This window comes from Mustela nigripes, chromosome 14 (assembly GCF_022355385.1).
Source record: "Mustela nigripes isolate SB6536 chromosome 14, MUSNIG.SB6536, whole genome shotgun sequence".
In the NCBI taxonomy this organism is placed as follows: domain Eukaryota; kingdom Metazoa; phylum Chordata; class Mammalia; order Carnivora; family Mustelidae; genus Mustela; species Mustela nigripes.
Window position 1 is genome coordinate 108155830 of NC_081570.1, and position 15741 is coordinate 108171570.

At 38.6% G+C, this 15741-nt stretch overlaps 1 pseudogene; it reads left to right on the forward strand.

The window, feature by feature from the left end:
• Nucleotides 1–5507: 5507 nt before the first annotated feature.
• LOC132002135 (cornifin-B-like) lies at nt 5508–5780 on the forward strand (annotated as a pseudogene).
• The last annotated feature ends 9961 nt before the right edge of the window (nt 5781–15741 follow it).

Here is a 15741-nt window from a genome sequence, read left to right on the forward strand (position 1 = left end):
ATTTTTTATTTTTTATAAACATATATTTTTATCCCCAGGGGTCTTAAGGAACCTCCTCGCTGCTCTCAAAAGAGGCTGCACCAACTTGCATTCCCACCAACAGTGGAAGAGGGTTCCCCTTTCTCCACATCCCCTCCAACACATGTTGTTTCCTGTCTTGTTAATTTTGGCCATTTTAACTGGTGTAAGGTGATATCTCAATGTGGTTTTAATTTGAATCTCCCTGAGGGCTAGTGATGATGAACATCTTTTCATGTGTCTGATAGCCATTTGTATGTCTTCATTGGAGAGGTCTCTGTTCATATCTTCTGCCCATTTTTTGATATGATTGCCAGTTTTGTGTGTGTTGAGTTTGAGGAGTTCATTATAGATCCTGGATATCAACCTTTTGTCTGTACTGTCATTTGCAAATATCTTCTCCCATTCCGTGGGATGCCTCTTTGTTTCATTGACTGTTTCCTTTGCTGTGCGGAAGCTTTTAATTTTGATGAAGTCCCAAAAGTTTATTTTCATTTTTGTTTCCTTTGCTTTGGAGACATATCTTTTTTTTTTAATTAAATTTATTTATTTTCAGCATAACAGTATTCATTATTTTTGCACCACACCCAGTGCTCCATGCAATCTGTGCCCTCTATAATACCCACCACCTGGTACCCCAACCTCCCACCCCCCCACCACTTCATTCCCCTCAGATTGTTTTTCAGAGTCCATAGTCTCTCATGTTTCACCTCCCCTTCCAATTTTCCCCAAATCCCTTCTCCTCTCCAACTCCCCAGGTCCTCCGTGATATTTGTTATGCATATCTTGAAAGAAGTTGCTGTGTCTTATATCGAAGAGATTACTGCCTATGTTCTTCTCTAGGATTCTGATGGATTCCTCTCTCACGTTGAGGTCTTTTATCCATTTTGAGTTTATCTTTGTGTATGGTGTAAGAGAATGGTCGAGTTTCATTCTTCTACATATAGCTGTCCAGTTTACCCAGCACCATTTATTGAAGAGACTTTTTTTCACTGTATATTTTTTCCTGTTTTGTCGAAGATTAATTGACCATAGAGTTGAGGGTCCATATCTGGGGACGAATGGATAAGGAAAATGTGGTTCATATACACTGTGGAGTATTATGCTTCCATCAGAAAGGATGAATACCCAACTTTTGTAGCAACATGGATGGGAGTGGAAGAGATCATGCTCAGTGAAATAAGTCAAGCAGAGAGAGTCAATTATCATATGGTTTCACTTATTTGTGGAGCATAACAAATAGCATAGTGGACAAGAGGTGTTAGAGAGGAGAAGGGAGTTGGGGTAGATTGGAAGGGGAGGTGAATCATGAGAGACTATGGACTCTGAAAATCAATCTGAGGGGTTTGAAGTGGCAGGAGGGGGTGCGAGGTTGTGGTACCAGATGGTGGGTACTATAGAGGGTACGGATTGCATGGAGCACTGGGTGTGGTGAAAAAATAATGAATACTGTTATGCTGAAAATAAATAAATTAATAAAAAAATTTTTAAAAAAAGCAGGAACCTATTACCATGGGCAACCAAGGAATAGGAAGCAGTCTCCCCTAGGTCTCAGAATGCCACCAGATCAGCAGCAAGGTGTGCTTGCAACTCCCTCTGCAGAGTCCTTAGAGATGGGGTCTGGGTGAGGAGAGGCTTAAGAGACAGTTAAATTGATGCAAGACGCCTGGAATCTAGGCATGGTAGTGGCAGTGGCCCCAGTCCAAAGGGAAGTGACCACTTCAGCTCAAGCAGACAGGGACACAGATGGGTGGGGGCAATGGGAGAAACATCCATATCTCACTGAGTGCTTACTTATTATCCTATCTGATGCCATGAGAGCATTTTTCCACTGTATATTTTTCTATATTTCCACTGTATACAAAATATAAATTTTGTATATTTTGTATATTTCCACTGTATATTTTGGAAATGCCAAGAGGGCATTTCCCTTAGAAGAAACTTCTTTGTAGTTGTCAAAGGATCTTCCAGGTTTCTTATAACAAATGTCATTCATTCACCCACCCATTCTATAACTGTCAATCCCCACGAGTATCTACTCCACACTAGCCACCATGTAAGGATTGAAGCATAGAATAATGGCCAAGGGTGCACAGTGGTGGAGCTTCTGGTGATGGCTAGCTAGGTTCAACCTCAAGTTCAGAGGAGGTAACATTCCCATGGGGCCAACAGATACCTCACAAATATTTAGGTGAGCCAAGTAAGGAGGGAGGGGCCCCCCAAACATGGGTCTTAATGATTTTTCAAAGACCACAGCTTATTACAGGTTTTATGTTGAGAATAGGCCTGCATTAGTGACCTCAGTTTTATTTTTTCTTGAGCAGAGTGATCTTTGGTGTTAAGGATCAAGGAATCCTATATCTCTTGTCCCTGTGCTCCTCCAGGAAGGGACTCCCATTACAAGCAGAGTCCTTGGGATCTGGTGTTAGGTTACTTAGGTTAATTGAACAAGTAGATGAGCTCACAGGGCTGCATTGCTCTGAGGCTGCTGAACCTGATTACTTTCTCCAGCATTTTCCCTGATCAGGATCCTCATGTCCTATCTGCTATTGGCTCTGAAGCTTTTCTTGGAGTCAAGACTTTTTTTTAAATTAATTTATTTATTTTCAGCATAACAGTATTCATTATTTTTTCACCACACCCAGTGCTCCATGTAATCCATGCCCTCTATAATACCCACCACCTGGTACCCCAACCTCCCACCCCCCCGTCACTTCAAACCCTTCAGATTGTTTTTCATAGTCCATGGTCTCTCATGGTTCACCTCCCCTTCCAATATCCCCCAACTCCCTTCTCCTCTCTAACTCCCCATGTCTTCCATGCTATTTGTTATGCTCCACAAATAAGTGAAACCATATGATAATTGACTCTCTCTGCTTGACTTATTTCACTCAGCATAATCTCTTCCAGTTCCATCCATGTTGCTACAAAAGTTGGGTATTCAACCGTCCATGTTGCTACAAAAGTTGGGTATTCATCCTTTCTGATGGAGGCATAATACTCTATAGTGTATATGGACCACATTTTCCTTATCCATTCATCCGTTGAAGGGCATCTTGGTTCTTTCCATAGTTTGGCGACCGTGGCCATTGCTGCTATAAACATTGGGGTACAGATGGCCTTCTTTTCATGACATCTGTATCTTTGGGATAAATACCCAGTAGTGCAGTGGCAGGGTCATAGGAAAGTTCTATTTTTAATTTCTTGAGGAATCTCCACACTGTTCTCCAAAGAGGCTGCACCAACCTGCATTCCCACCAACAGCGCAAGAGGGTTCCCCTTTCTCCACATCCTCTCCAACACATATTGTTTCCTGTCTTGTTAATTTTGGTCATTCTAACTGGAGTCAAGACTTTTTATGGCCAAAGAGGCATTTTAGCATTTTCTCTCTCTTTCCAGGCCAAGGTACACTAAGTGATGGATAAACAGAATCACTTTTTTCCATCTGGGGAAATTCATACCACTATGCCCTTGGTCTCCCAGAATAACCACAAAGATCTTCTTTATTTCCATCTATCTCCACCTCATGTATTAAGCACCCCAACAAGCCTGATCTGTGCCAAGAGTTAGGGCCTTCCAGAAAAGAGGAGTGTTTCTAGTTCTAGCAGCCCTAAAACTTCCTTCTCTCTCATTTCAGGCCACACTACCCTCATGTCAACACTACACCTGGGTTCAAAGGATGCTCAGTCAGGGTTAGGTCAAGGTGACATCACTGTCAGATAGTAAATGCCAAAAAAAAAAAAAAAAAAAAAAAAAAGTCAAGTAGATGGTTTCATCACAAAAGCTGAACCAACGTGTAAATCAAGGGGTTGGGGTGAGTCATATTTAACAGGCAAATAATGAAGAAATAGCAGTTCCAAAAAGGTTCCATTTCCTTGAGACAAGTCTCAATCCTTATATAAAAGGCCAATTGGTTGGGGGCACCACACCAGATTCAGCTGACCACATAGCCTGCACCTGTATGCATAACAGTTGAGTCTCTTTCTTTGAAACTCTTTACTATTCACTCAGGGTATCTTATTTTTGTTGGAACTTCCCTGGTCTTCTTGGTATCTTTTCCCCATTGTTGGAGTTTAATCGTCAGAGTTATAGTCTCTAGAAATATCTTTGTTTTAAAAATAATCATAGTTTGTGCTTAAAGGGACTTGTTTCACCAGTTCCTGCTGTGTTAGTGAGAGAGGGCTGGGTTGTGCAAGAACCCAAAGCCAGCAAGATAGAGATGAAACCTTAGGTTCACTGCACTTTTAGTGATGTTATCATTCTTTTTTTTTTAATCTTATTTTATTTATTTGACAGACAGAGATCAAAAGTAGGCAGAGAGGCAGACAAAGAGAAAGGGGGGAAGCAGGCTCCCTGCTGAGCAGAGAGTCCCATGTGGGGCTCGATCCCAGGACCCTGGGATCACGACCTGGGCAGAAGGCAGAGGCTTTAATCCACTGAGCCACCCACGCACCCTAATGCTATCATTCTTAATTCATAATTTCAATACAGAGAATTTTATTCTTCCAACAAATCATTTTGTGAGAATTTACTATGTTGGGCAGCTCACTTACTACAAAAACATTTAGACAATAGGGAACACACTTCATGAAACTATAATTTATTCAGAAAAAAAAGAAGACATGGCCATGAAGAGCTAAAATTGGCATTCAAAGACATCAGCAGAAGGTGAGAAAGGTGAGTGAAGTACTGTGGCAGTTTGGGAGACAGATGATTTCTGGAAGAAATCTCTAGAAAAACTTCCCACCAGTATCTTTGATCCATGGTGGCTGAGCAGTATTTGAACAAGCAGGAATGAGAAAAGCTTTGGAGGCCAGGGAAGGTGGGAGCAAAGCCAGGGGCAAGATGCTGTAGGTTCTAGAGAAGTCAGTAGTTATCTTACAGATGACAAGACATTCTATTTGTTGGAAATGTGTGGGTCGGCTGAAGTTACAGGGTTGTTGCTGTTATTAATTTTACTTCTATTTTTTAAAATATTTTAGTTATTTATTTGACAGAGAGATATCACAAGCAGGCAGAGAGGCAGGCAGAGAGAGAGGGAGAAGCAGGCTCCCCACTGAGCAGAAAGCCTGATGTAGGGCTCTATCCCAGGACCCCGGGATCATGACCTGAGCTGAAGGCAGAGGCTTAACCCTCTGAGCCACCCAGGCACCCCTAATTTTTCTTTTAAACAATATCACATTTCTATATGCTCCAATCTTGAGATTTCACATTCTTGCCAGGAGCCTGCTATTCTGTTCTGTTGTTAATTGGGTTTTAAGATGTGCCAGGAAGATACAGTCTCTACTCAAGTGGGACAAACCAAATCACCTTTACATTCCTCCTTCTCAAAAGCTCAAAAATCACTGATGTGTCCATTGTGGTAGAAAGGGAGGAAGGAAAACATTTGTTTCCTAAGAGAACTGAAGTGGCATTGAACATGGCTTCTACTCTAGCTAGCTCCTGTTTAAGTCTTCTGTTCTGTCTGTTGGTCCAGCCTCATGTGAAGTATGAGTTCCCATCAGCAGAAGCAACCCTGCACACCTCCTCCATAGCTTCAGCAGCAGCAGGTGAAACAGTTTTGCCAACCTCCACTGCAGGAACCAGGTGTCCCCAAAAGCAAGGAACCATGCCACCCCAAAGTTCCTGAGCCCTGTAACCCCAAGTTTCCTGACCCATGTCCCTCAACAGTCACTGCAGCACCAGCACAAGCAGAAGACCAAGTGGAAGTAATGGGGTTCATAGCCAAGCAAGCCCTTGGAGAGCCAATAGCCAGATGCTGAACCTCCTCCTCTGCTTTTGCAGCTAGCATTATGTCACCCTGAGTCATAACCCCTTCTCACTTGCACCTAAAAACATGTGCTATGAAGTTTTTCTTCCCAACACTCTAAGCCCCTGAGCCTCTGATTTAGGCTGTACCTGATAAGGTCTTGGTGCCTTAGAGCCTCAGTTCCAACTGTTCAGGATTCATCTGAAAAAGTACATGGAGGTGATAACAAGAGGATCAGCTCTGTTCTTCCCTCATTAAATGCATTTTCAATTTCATTCCTAATTATGTACAGTGGTCTGACCCAATGCCTTCCTTTCCTTTGTGAAGTAGGACCTATATACAGGTTAGTAGGACCTATATACAGGCCTCACTCAGAGGCATTTGGTCCTGATTGTTTGTGGAGGAGGGTGTGGTTTGCCCCATGGATCCTTCTTGGGTGGGCAATTGGAGGTTGTGCAGTGCCACCAATAATTTGATGCTTTGGACCTCTAGGATTGGAGCAGGGCTCCTCTTCATCTCAGTGAGTCACATTAGGATCTTGTTTAGTACCTGTCCAAGCTGACTCTGATTTTCTGCCCCCAAATCTAGCTTCCAGATTGCTGACTTATCCAGCTAATTCCCGATCATTTCAAAGGATGTTGTTTCTATATATATGACTATGCCTCTCATTTCCTGATAACCATAATTCAAATTCTCAAATATATCCAAAGACTTGGAGCCTCCACTTGGTTATCTCAACCAATCCTCTTTCATTCACTGAGTGCCCACTCTGTTCCAGAAAGATGATGGAGATTCATGGTGCTTTCTTTGGGCATTTCCAGTTTTCTAGAGAGGTGTACTTCCTTTCCTGCTTCACTAGTCACACAAACAAATTGACATACTCATGCATGGTAGTGAGAAAGTCTCCCAGAGTAACACAAGAGCTCATCCTCTATATCTCCCAAGTGGAAGCTGTTCACATCACACATGATATGATAGGAGTCATGAAGAGTGAGGACTATGAAGCCCAACATCCCATCTTCTTAGAGTATAGAAATGTCAACTGTATATTTTTATATATGTGTATATATTCATTTTTTAAAAGTATGTTTCTTTTTTATGTTATTGAAAGAAAAAGCAAATTTTCCTGCAGCAATATGAAAAGAGACACATTTTCCTAAGAAATAATAAACAAACCATGAGCATTTGGTAGAACTCAAGCAGTTTTGCTATTTTTGATCATAATGTTTTTACCTGATTACATCTTTAAGATTATAGCATCTATTTGAAAATATTCACCCTAAAAGTCTTATGATCCTAAAAGTCTTCTTGTTTAATTGGTAGATAAACTCTACTGTCATATTCAAGTAAATACTGCTTCCTAGTACCAGAAACAACTAACCAAACAAACAGAAAAATGTGTTTATATCATGCTATGTTTATTTGTCATCATAGACTAACTGCTATAACAAACATCCTCCCTCCCACAGTTGTTGCGTCTCAGCCCAGTAGAAGTTATTTCTTACATATGTCCAAATTCAGTATGGGTTGGCCAAGTCTTTGCTCCATTTAGTCATAAAGGGAGCCAGGTTCCTCCCACACGTGGCCTCATCATCATTGAGTGCCTTGCCCTTCTCTGAATTCAGGTACAAGAGCATGGAAATCACCTTGTATGGGGAGGACACCTGGAATCAGTGATGATGTACATCCATTCTGTGCATAAGAAGGACTTAGGTGGGGCTTGGTCACATTGTCCTGTATATCCCACAAAGAGATATACTACAAAAAAAGGGTAGTATATCTGTGTGCAGAGGAAAATGGCTCTGGTCGACCCTTCAAGCTCTGCCACAGGCTATGCTTCTGATCCTCAAAATATCCATTTAATCCTTGTGTCTCATAAGCAGAACTTAACCCCCCAAGGAGGGGGGAAAATAAACATAATCTAGAGTCAAAATCTCAAGTTTCTGGGTGATATGAAATTCTCTCTACCATGTCTTCTTAGGGCTCTTACTGATTCAGTAAACTATGAGATAAACAGATGAACCATTTCTTCCTGTTATCCATCATCCAATGGTGACATCGGTACATGAAAGCTAAAGAGAAATTGCCATATGCAAGAAGAAATAGTGGGAGACAAATGATATCAGTAGGCCCTAGTATTCTGACATTCAGCTGTGCAGGCACTGTGAAGCCATTCGCTCCCAGACTCCAACATCCAGAAGTGACAGAAGACCTATGATAAGGTCTTGATTCTGCTCTTTGGAAGGTACTCCTTTTTTCTTCATGGACCATCATTCTGCTGTTGGTAGGATTATTCTTTTTACAAGATCAAATACTAAGTGTGTGTTGTGGATAGTGCTCTCCTTGTTTAAGTAAACTTGGTATCTCACTTTCTAACCAAGTGTGATTTTAAGGCTTTTAGAAACATATTTTGTTTTATATAAAATCCAGTCTGTGGCTACTTTGAAGATATGATTCCTCAAAAACTTCATAGACTGCTAATCTATTTGCTTCCAATAAATTCTATTAGGAGTAACTATATCCAAAATTTTTTTCCCAGAAAACATTCCTTTTGAAAGATTGATTGGTTGATTGATTTTTAGAAAGAGAGAGAGAGTGGGGAGAAAGGCAGAGGGCGAGGAAGAGAGAGAATCTCAAGCAGACTTCCAACTGAGTGGGGAGCCCTATGTGGGGTTTGATCTTACAACCTTGACATCATGACCTGAGCTGAAATCAAGAGTTGGATGCTCGACCAACTGAGCCACCAAGGCATACACTTTTCCAGAAAACATTCTTATGCTTATCTTATTTATTCTTATGCTTTTATTATTTTAAAGATTTTTATTTATGTATTTGAGAGAGAGAGAGAACATGAGAGGAGAGAGGTCAGCTGGAGAAGCAGACTCCCTGCTGAGCAGGGAGCCTGACACGGGACTTGATCCCAGGACTCAAGGATCATGACCTGAGCCAAATGAAGTCACCTAACCAACTGAGCCACCCAGGCGCCCCCTCTTATTCTTTTCTTAATGTTTATCAACTGTAGCTTCTCTGACACTATTTGGAAAAATAAACTGAAGTGGTAGCATATTAAACCTTAATCTAATCTTGGATGCAAACCTGAATATTAATCCTCTCAAAACCACTCTTAATTTTATCTTTTTCTATTAAGTATCTAAAAGTAACTGACTTTTCCAACTTTCCAGATTCCTGATTTCCCCCCATTCCCTTGTATTCCTGTTTGAGAAAAGAAAATAAACTCAATTTTTCTTTTTTTTAAATGACTTTATTGAAATATAACTCACATCAATGAAATTTACCCTTTTCTAAAAAAAATATGTTTTTTAGAAAAAAATATGTTTCAAGACTGACAGTCACCAACTTACAATGTGACAAGTTTTTTATTTTACAGTGGTGCAAAAGCCATAATGTATTCAGTAGAAACCATCCCTCAAATCTTGAATTTAGATCTTTTTCTGGGCTAGAGAAATGCAGTACCTACTCTCTTGTGATGTTGGTCAATAGCAGTCGGAGTTTGTAGTCAGCCATGTAATCACAAGAGTCAACACCAACACACTGACAACATGCTGCATGCATATGACCATTCTGTTTTTCATTTGTACAGTGTTCAATAAATTACAATATCTACAACAATTTACTATAAAATAGTCTTTGTGTTAGATGATTTGTCCAACTGTAGACTCATATAAATGTTTTACACATGTTTAAGGTAGGCTGGTCTAAGCTATGATGTTCAGTAGGTTAGGTATATTAAATGCATTTTCAACTTATAGCATTTTCAGTTTATGAAAGGTTTATTAGAATACAACCCCATCATAAGGAAGGCTTGTAGTTATTTCTTTTTTGTTTTTTTTTTTTAAGATTTATTTATTTATCCTAGAGAGAGAGAGCACCCATGTGAGAGGGAGGAAGGGCAGAGGGAGAGAAACAGAAGCTCCAGCCAACTCCCTGCTGAGCATGGAGCCTAACACAGGGCTCAATCCCATGACCTCAAGATCCCCACCTGGGCCAAACTCAAGAGTCAATGCTCAACCAACAGAGCCACCCAGGTGCCTGGAAGGTCTGTACATTTGTACAGTAATCATCAATGTCTAATTTCAAAATACTTGGATTTCTCCATATGGATAAACTGTCACTTTCCCCCAAGCCCTTGGGAAATACTAGCCTACTTTGTGTCTCTATATTTTTGCCTATTCTGGACACTTCCTGTAATGGCATATTTGGACTTCTGTATGAGATTCTTTAACTTATCATAATCTTTTAAAGATTGATCCATGTTGTAGCACGTATTAGTATTTCAAATAATATTATATTGCCAAATAATATTACACCACTTGGACATACCACATTCTTCAGCTGATGTGCATTTGGGTTGTTTCCATTTTTTACCCATTATGAATATTGTTGTTATGAATATGAATGTTCAAATTTAATGTGAATATATGTTTTCAATTTGCTTAGATATATAGCTAGGAGTGGAATTGCTGTGTCATATAGTAACTCTATGCTTCACCTTTGGAGGAACTTCCAAAATGTTTCCAAACCAGCTGCACAATTTTCCATTCCCAATAACAATGTACAAGAGTTCTAACTTCACATCTGCAGTGACACTTCTTATTGTCTTTTAATTATAGCCATCCAAGTGGACATAAAATGGTATTGTGTTATGGTTTTAATTGGTTTGCATTTCTATAGCAAGTAATGATGGAAAACATCTTTTCACGTACTTATTACTTACTATCCATTTGTATAGCATCTTTAGAAAAATATCTATTCAAAGTCTTGGCCCACTTTTAATTATACTATTTTTCATTTTATTGTTGTGTTTTAAGTGTTCTTTATATACTCTGGAAAAAATGATTTACAAATATTTCTTATTCTATGGGTTGTCTTTCACTCTCTCAGTGGTGTCCTTTAAGGCACAAAAATTTCTAAGTTTTCCAAGGTCTTATTTATCTCTTTTTTCTTTCCTTTTGTCACTTGTGGGTTTGGAGTCATAGCTAAGAAACCATTGCCTAATTTGAAGCAATAAAGATTCAAACTTACATTTTTTGAGTTTCATAGTTGTTGGATTTACATTTAGAATTATGGTCCATTTTGAGTTCATTTTTGTGCATAGTATGAGGTACTGTCCAATTTTATTATTTACATATGGATATCCAATGGTCCCAACACTATTTGTTGAAAGACTATACTTTCCCTCATTGTATTCTTCTGTCACTTTTGTCAAAAATAATTAACCATAAATGTAAAGATTTGTTTCTGGACTTTCTCCTTACATAGTATCACATTGTCTTGAGTACTGTAACTTTGTAGTAAGTTTTAAAGCTGGGGGAAGTATGAATCCTCCAATTCACTGTTTCTTTTTCAAGACTGTATTGACTAGTTGGGTCCCTTACATTTCCTTTTGATATTTAGGACCTGCATTCAATTTCTGCAAAAGTGGTTTCTAAGGGATTTTGATAGGAATTGTGTTGAGTCCATTGATCAAATTTGGGGAGCATTGCCATCTTAACAATATTAAGTCTTCCAAACCATGAACACAGAAAATCTTTTCATTTATTTATATATATATTTTTTCATTTCTTTCAATAATGTTTATAGTTTTCTGTGTACAAGTATGGCACTTCTTTTATTGATTTTATTCTTAAATGTTTTATTCTTTGTGATGTTATTGTGAAAATAATTGTTCTATTTTCACTTTCACATTATGTGTAGAAATACAAATTGATTTTTTTTACCTCAGTCTTATATCCAACAATCTTGCTGCACTTTCTCATTAGTTCTAACTGTGTGTGTGTGTGTGTGTGTGTGTGTGTGTGTGTGTGTGAATTTCTTAGGATATTCTACATATGAGATCATACCATCTATGAATAGAAATAGTGTTATATCTTCCTTTCCAACCTAAATGCGTTTTTGGTTAATTGCGTAATTTTCTCCTTGTCTAATTCCCCTAACTAAATCCCCAGTACAATGTTTAGTAGTTCAATAGAATGTCAAGAATGCACATCTTTGTCTTATTCCTGATCTTTGTGGGAATTAATCTCGTCTTCCTCCATTAAGCATGATGTTACCTATGGGTTTTTAACAGATGACTTTTATCAGGTAGAAGATATTTGAAGGTTTTTTTGAGTTTTGTTTTGTTTTGTTTTTAATGATGAAAGGTTGTTGCATTCTGTTGAATGCTTTTTCTGAGTTTATTGAGATAACCATGTGGTTTTTTGTCCTTTATCCTATGAGTATAGTATTTTTGCTATGGTATGTTGGTTGATTCTTTATGTTAAGCTAACTTTGCATTTCTGGGATAAATCCCCTTGCTCATGTTGTATAATCTTTCTCATAAGTTAACGGATTTTATTTGCTCATGTTTTATTAAGAATCTTTCATGTAGGAGTGCCTGGGTGGTTCAGTGGGTTAAAGCCTCTGCCTTCAGCTCAGGTCATGATCTCCAGGTCCTGGGATCGAACCCCGCATGGAACTCTCTGCTCAGTGGGGAGCCTACTTCCTCCTCCCTCTCTCTCTCTGCCTGCCTCTCTGCCTACTTGTGATCTCTGCCTGTCAAATAAATAAAATCTTTGTTTTATCTACTTCATTGGTATTAGTCATGATCTCTCCCTTTTCATTCATAATTTTATTGATTTGGTTCTTCTCTTTTTTTCTTTTGGATTAGTTTGGCCAATGGTTTATCAATCTTTTGATTCTTTCAAAAAACCAACTTCTAATTTCATTGATACATTCTACTGTATCTCTAGTTTTTATCTCATTGATCTCTGCTCTAATCTTGATTATTTCCCTTCTTGTGTGTGGAGTTGGCTTAATTTGTTGCTGAGTCTCAGGTTATTTAAGGTGTAAAGAGAGCTGGTGCATTTGGGATTTTTCAATTTTTTTGAGCAAGGCTTGGATGGTTATGTATTTCCCCCTTAGGACCACCTTTGCCATATCCCATAGATTTTTGGATGGAAGTATCATGTTGATTTTCCTTGGTTTCCATTAAGTGTTCAAGTTTTAATTTGATTTCCTGGTTAATCCAAACATTCTTAAGCAGGGTGGTCTTTGGCTTCCAAGTGTTTGAATTCCTTCTAAACTTTTTCTTGTGGCTGAGTTCTAGTTTCAAAGCACTGTGGTGTGAGAATATTCAGGTAATACTCTCAACCTTTTGGTATCAGTTGACCCCTGATTTGTGACCCAGTATGTGGGCTATTGTGGAGAAAGCTCCAAGTTCCCTTGAGAAGAATGAGTATTCTGTTGTTTTATGGTAGAATATTCTGTATATATCTATGAGGTCCATCTGGTCCAATGTGCCATTCAATGCTCTTGTTTCTTTATTGATTTTCTGTTTCAATGATCTATTACTGAAAGTAGCATGTTAAGATCCCCTACTATTAATGTATTCATATCAATATGACTCTTTATCTTGATTAACAATTGTCTTATGTAGTTGGCTGCTCCCATATTGGTGGCATAAATATTTACAAGTGTTAGATCTTCTTGGTGGCTAACCCTTAAGAATGATGTAGTGTCCTTCTGTATCTCTGACTACAGTCTTTATCTTAAAATCTAATTTATCTGATATGAGAATCACTACTCCAGCTTTCTTTTGAGGCCCTTTGGCATGAAAGATGGTTCTCCATCCCTTCACTTTCAGTCTGGATGTATTATTAGTTTCCAAATGAGTCTCTTGTAGACAACATATGGACAGGTCCTGTGGTTTTATCCAATCTGCAACCCTGTGCCGTTTTATGGGAGTGTTTATGTTGTTCATGTTGAACAACGTAAATCTCCAGTACAATGTTTTTATTGGTAAGCTTTTATTGACATCATGTTGCCTGTGAAGTCCTTGTTTCTCTAGATTGTCTGTAAATTTCTCTTCTAGGACACTCTTGGGTTCTTTCTTCTTTTATAGAATCCCCCTTAATATTTCTTATAGTGCCAGCTTGGTGGTCACATACTCTTTTAAACCTTGCTGGTCTTGGAAGCTCTTTATCTCTCCATCCATTTTGAATGTCTACCTTCCTGGATAAAGTATTCCTGGCTGCATGTTCCTCTCATTTAGTGCCCTAAATATGTCTTGTCAGCACTTTCTGGCTTGCCAGGTTTCTGTGGACAGGTCTGACATTATTCTGATGGACCTTCTTCTGTCCATAAGAAATCTCTTCCCTCTAGCTGCTTTCAAAACCTCTTGTCTAAAATCATGACTCGTCAGTCCTGCAATCAAGTGCCTTGAAGTCTTTCTAGATTCTTTCATCTTGGATCATCAAAAAGTATTATCAACAGTTATATGCCAAAAAGTTAAGCAACCTAGATGAAATGGATGAATTCCTGGAAACGTATAACCTTCAAAAACTGAATTGGGAAGAAACTGACAACATGAATAGACCAATATCTATTAACGAGATTGAATCAGTGATCAAAAACCTCCCCAAAAACAAGAGCTCAGGACCTGACAGTTTCCCTGGAGAATTCTACCATTCAAAGAAGAAATAATGCCAATTCTCCTGAAACTGTTTCAAAAAATAGAAACAGAAGGAAAGCTTCTAGACTCTTTCTATGAAGCCAGCATTACCCTGATCCCCAAACCAGGCAAAGACCCCACCAAAAAGGAGAATTTCAGGCCAATATCCCTGATGAATATGGACGCCAAGATTATCAAAGATCCTAGCTAATAGGACCCAACAGTACATTAAAAAGGTTATCAACCATGACCAGGTGGATTTATCCCTGGCATGCATGGGTGGTTCAACATTCACTAATCAATCAGTGTGATAGAACAAATCAATAAGAGAAGAGAGAAGAACCACATCGTCCTCTCAATTGATGCAGAAAAGCATTAGACAAGATACAGCATCCATTCCTGTTTAAAAGGATTCAAAGTATAGGGATAGAGGGAACATTCCTCAACTTTATAAAATCTATCTATGGAATACCCACAGTGAATATCATACTCAATGGGAAAAAACTGACAGCCTTCCCTTTGAGATCAGGAACATGGCAAGGATGCCCACACTCGCCACTGTTGTTCAACATAGTATTAGACATCCTAGCTACAGCAATCAGAAAACAAAAAGAAATAAAAGGTATTCAAATTGGCAAAGAAGAAGTCAAACTCTATCTCTTCACAGATGACATGATACTATATATGGAAAACCCAAAAGACTCCACCCCCAAACTACTAGAACTCACAGCAATTTGGTCATGTGACAGGATACAAAATCACTGTACAGAAATCAGTTGCTTTCTTATACACTAACAATGAAAATATAGAAAAGGAAATTAGAGATTTATACCATTTACTATAGCCCCAAGATCTGTAAGACACCTGGGAATAAACTTAACCAAAGAAGTAAAAGATCTATATTTGAGGAACTACAGAACACTCATGAAATAAATCAAAGAAGACACAAAAAGATGGAAGACCATTCCATGCACATGGATCAGAAGAATAAACATTGTTAAAATATTTATTAGAGAATCTATTTAGAGAAATCTATACTTTCAATGCCATCCTGATCAAAATTGCACTGGCATTTTTCAAAGAGTTGGAACAAACAATCCTAAAATTTGTATGGAACCAGAAAAGAACCTGAATCACTAAGGAAAAGTTGAAAAAGAAAAACAAAACTGGGACCATCACATTGCCTGATTTCAAGCTTTACTACAAAGCTGTGATCACCAAGACAGCATGGTACTGGCACAAAAACAGACACATAGACCAGTGGAACAGAATAGAGAGCCCAGATATGGGCCCACAACTCTATGGTCAAATAATCTTTAACAAAGCAGGAAAAAATACAGTGGAAAAAAGTCTCTTCAGTAAATGGTGTTGGGAAAATTGTACAGCTATGTATAGGAGAATGAAACTCTACCATTTTCTTACACCATACACAAAGATAAATTCAAAATGGATAAAAGACCTCAACATGAGGCTGGAATCTACCAAAATCCTAGAAAAAATAGACAGTAACCTCTTCGACATCAAC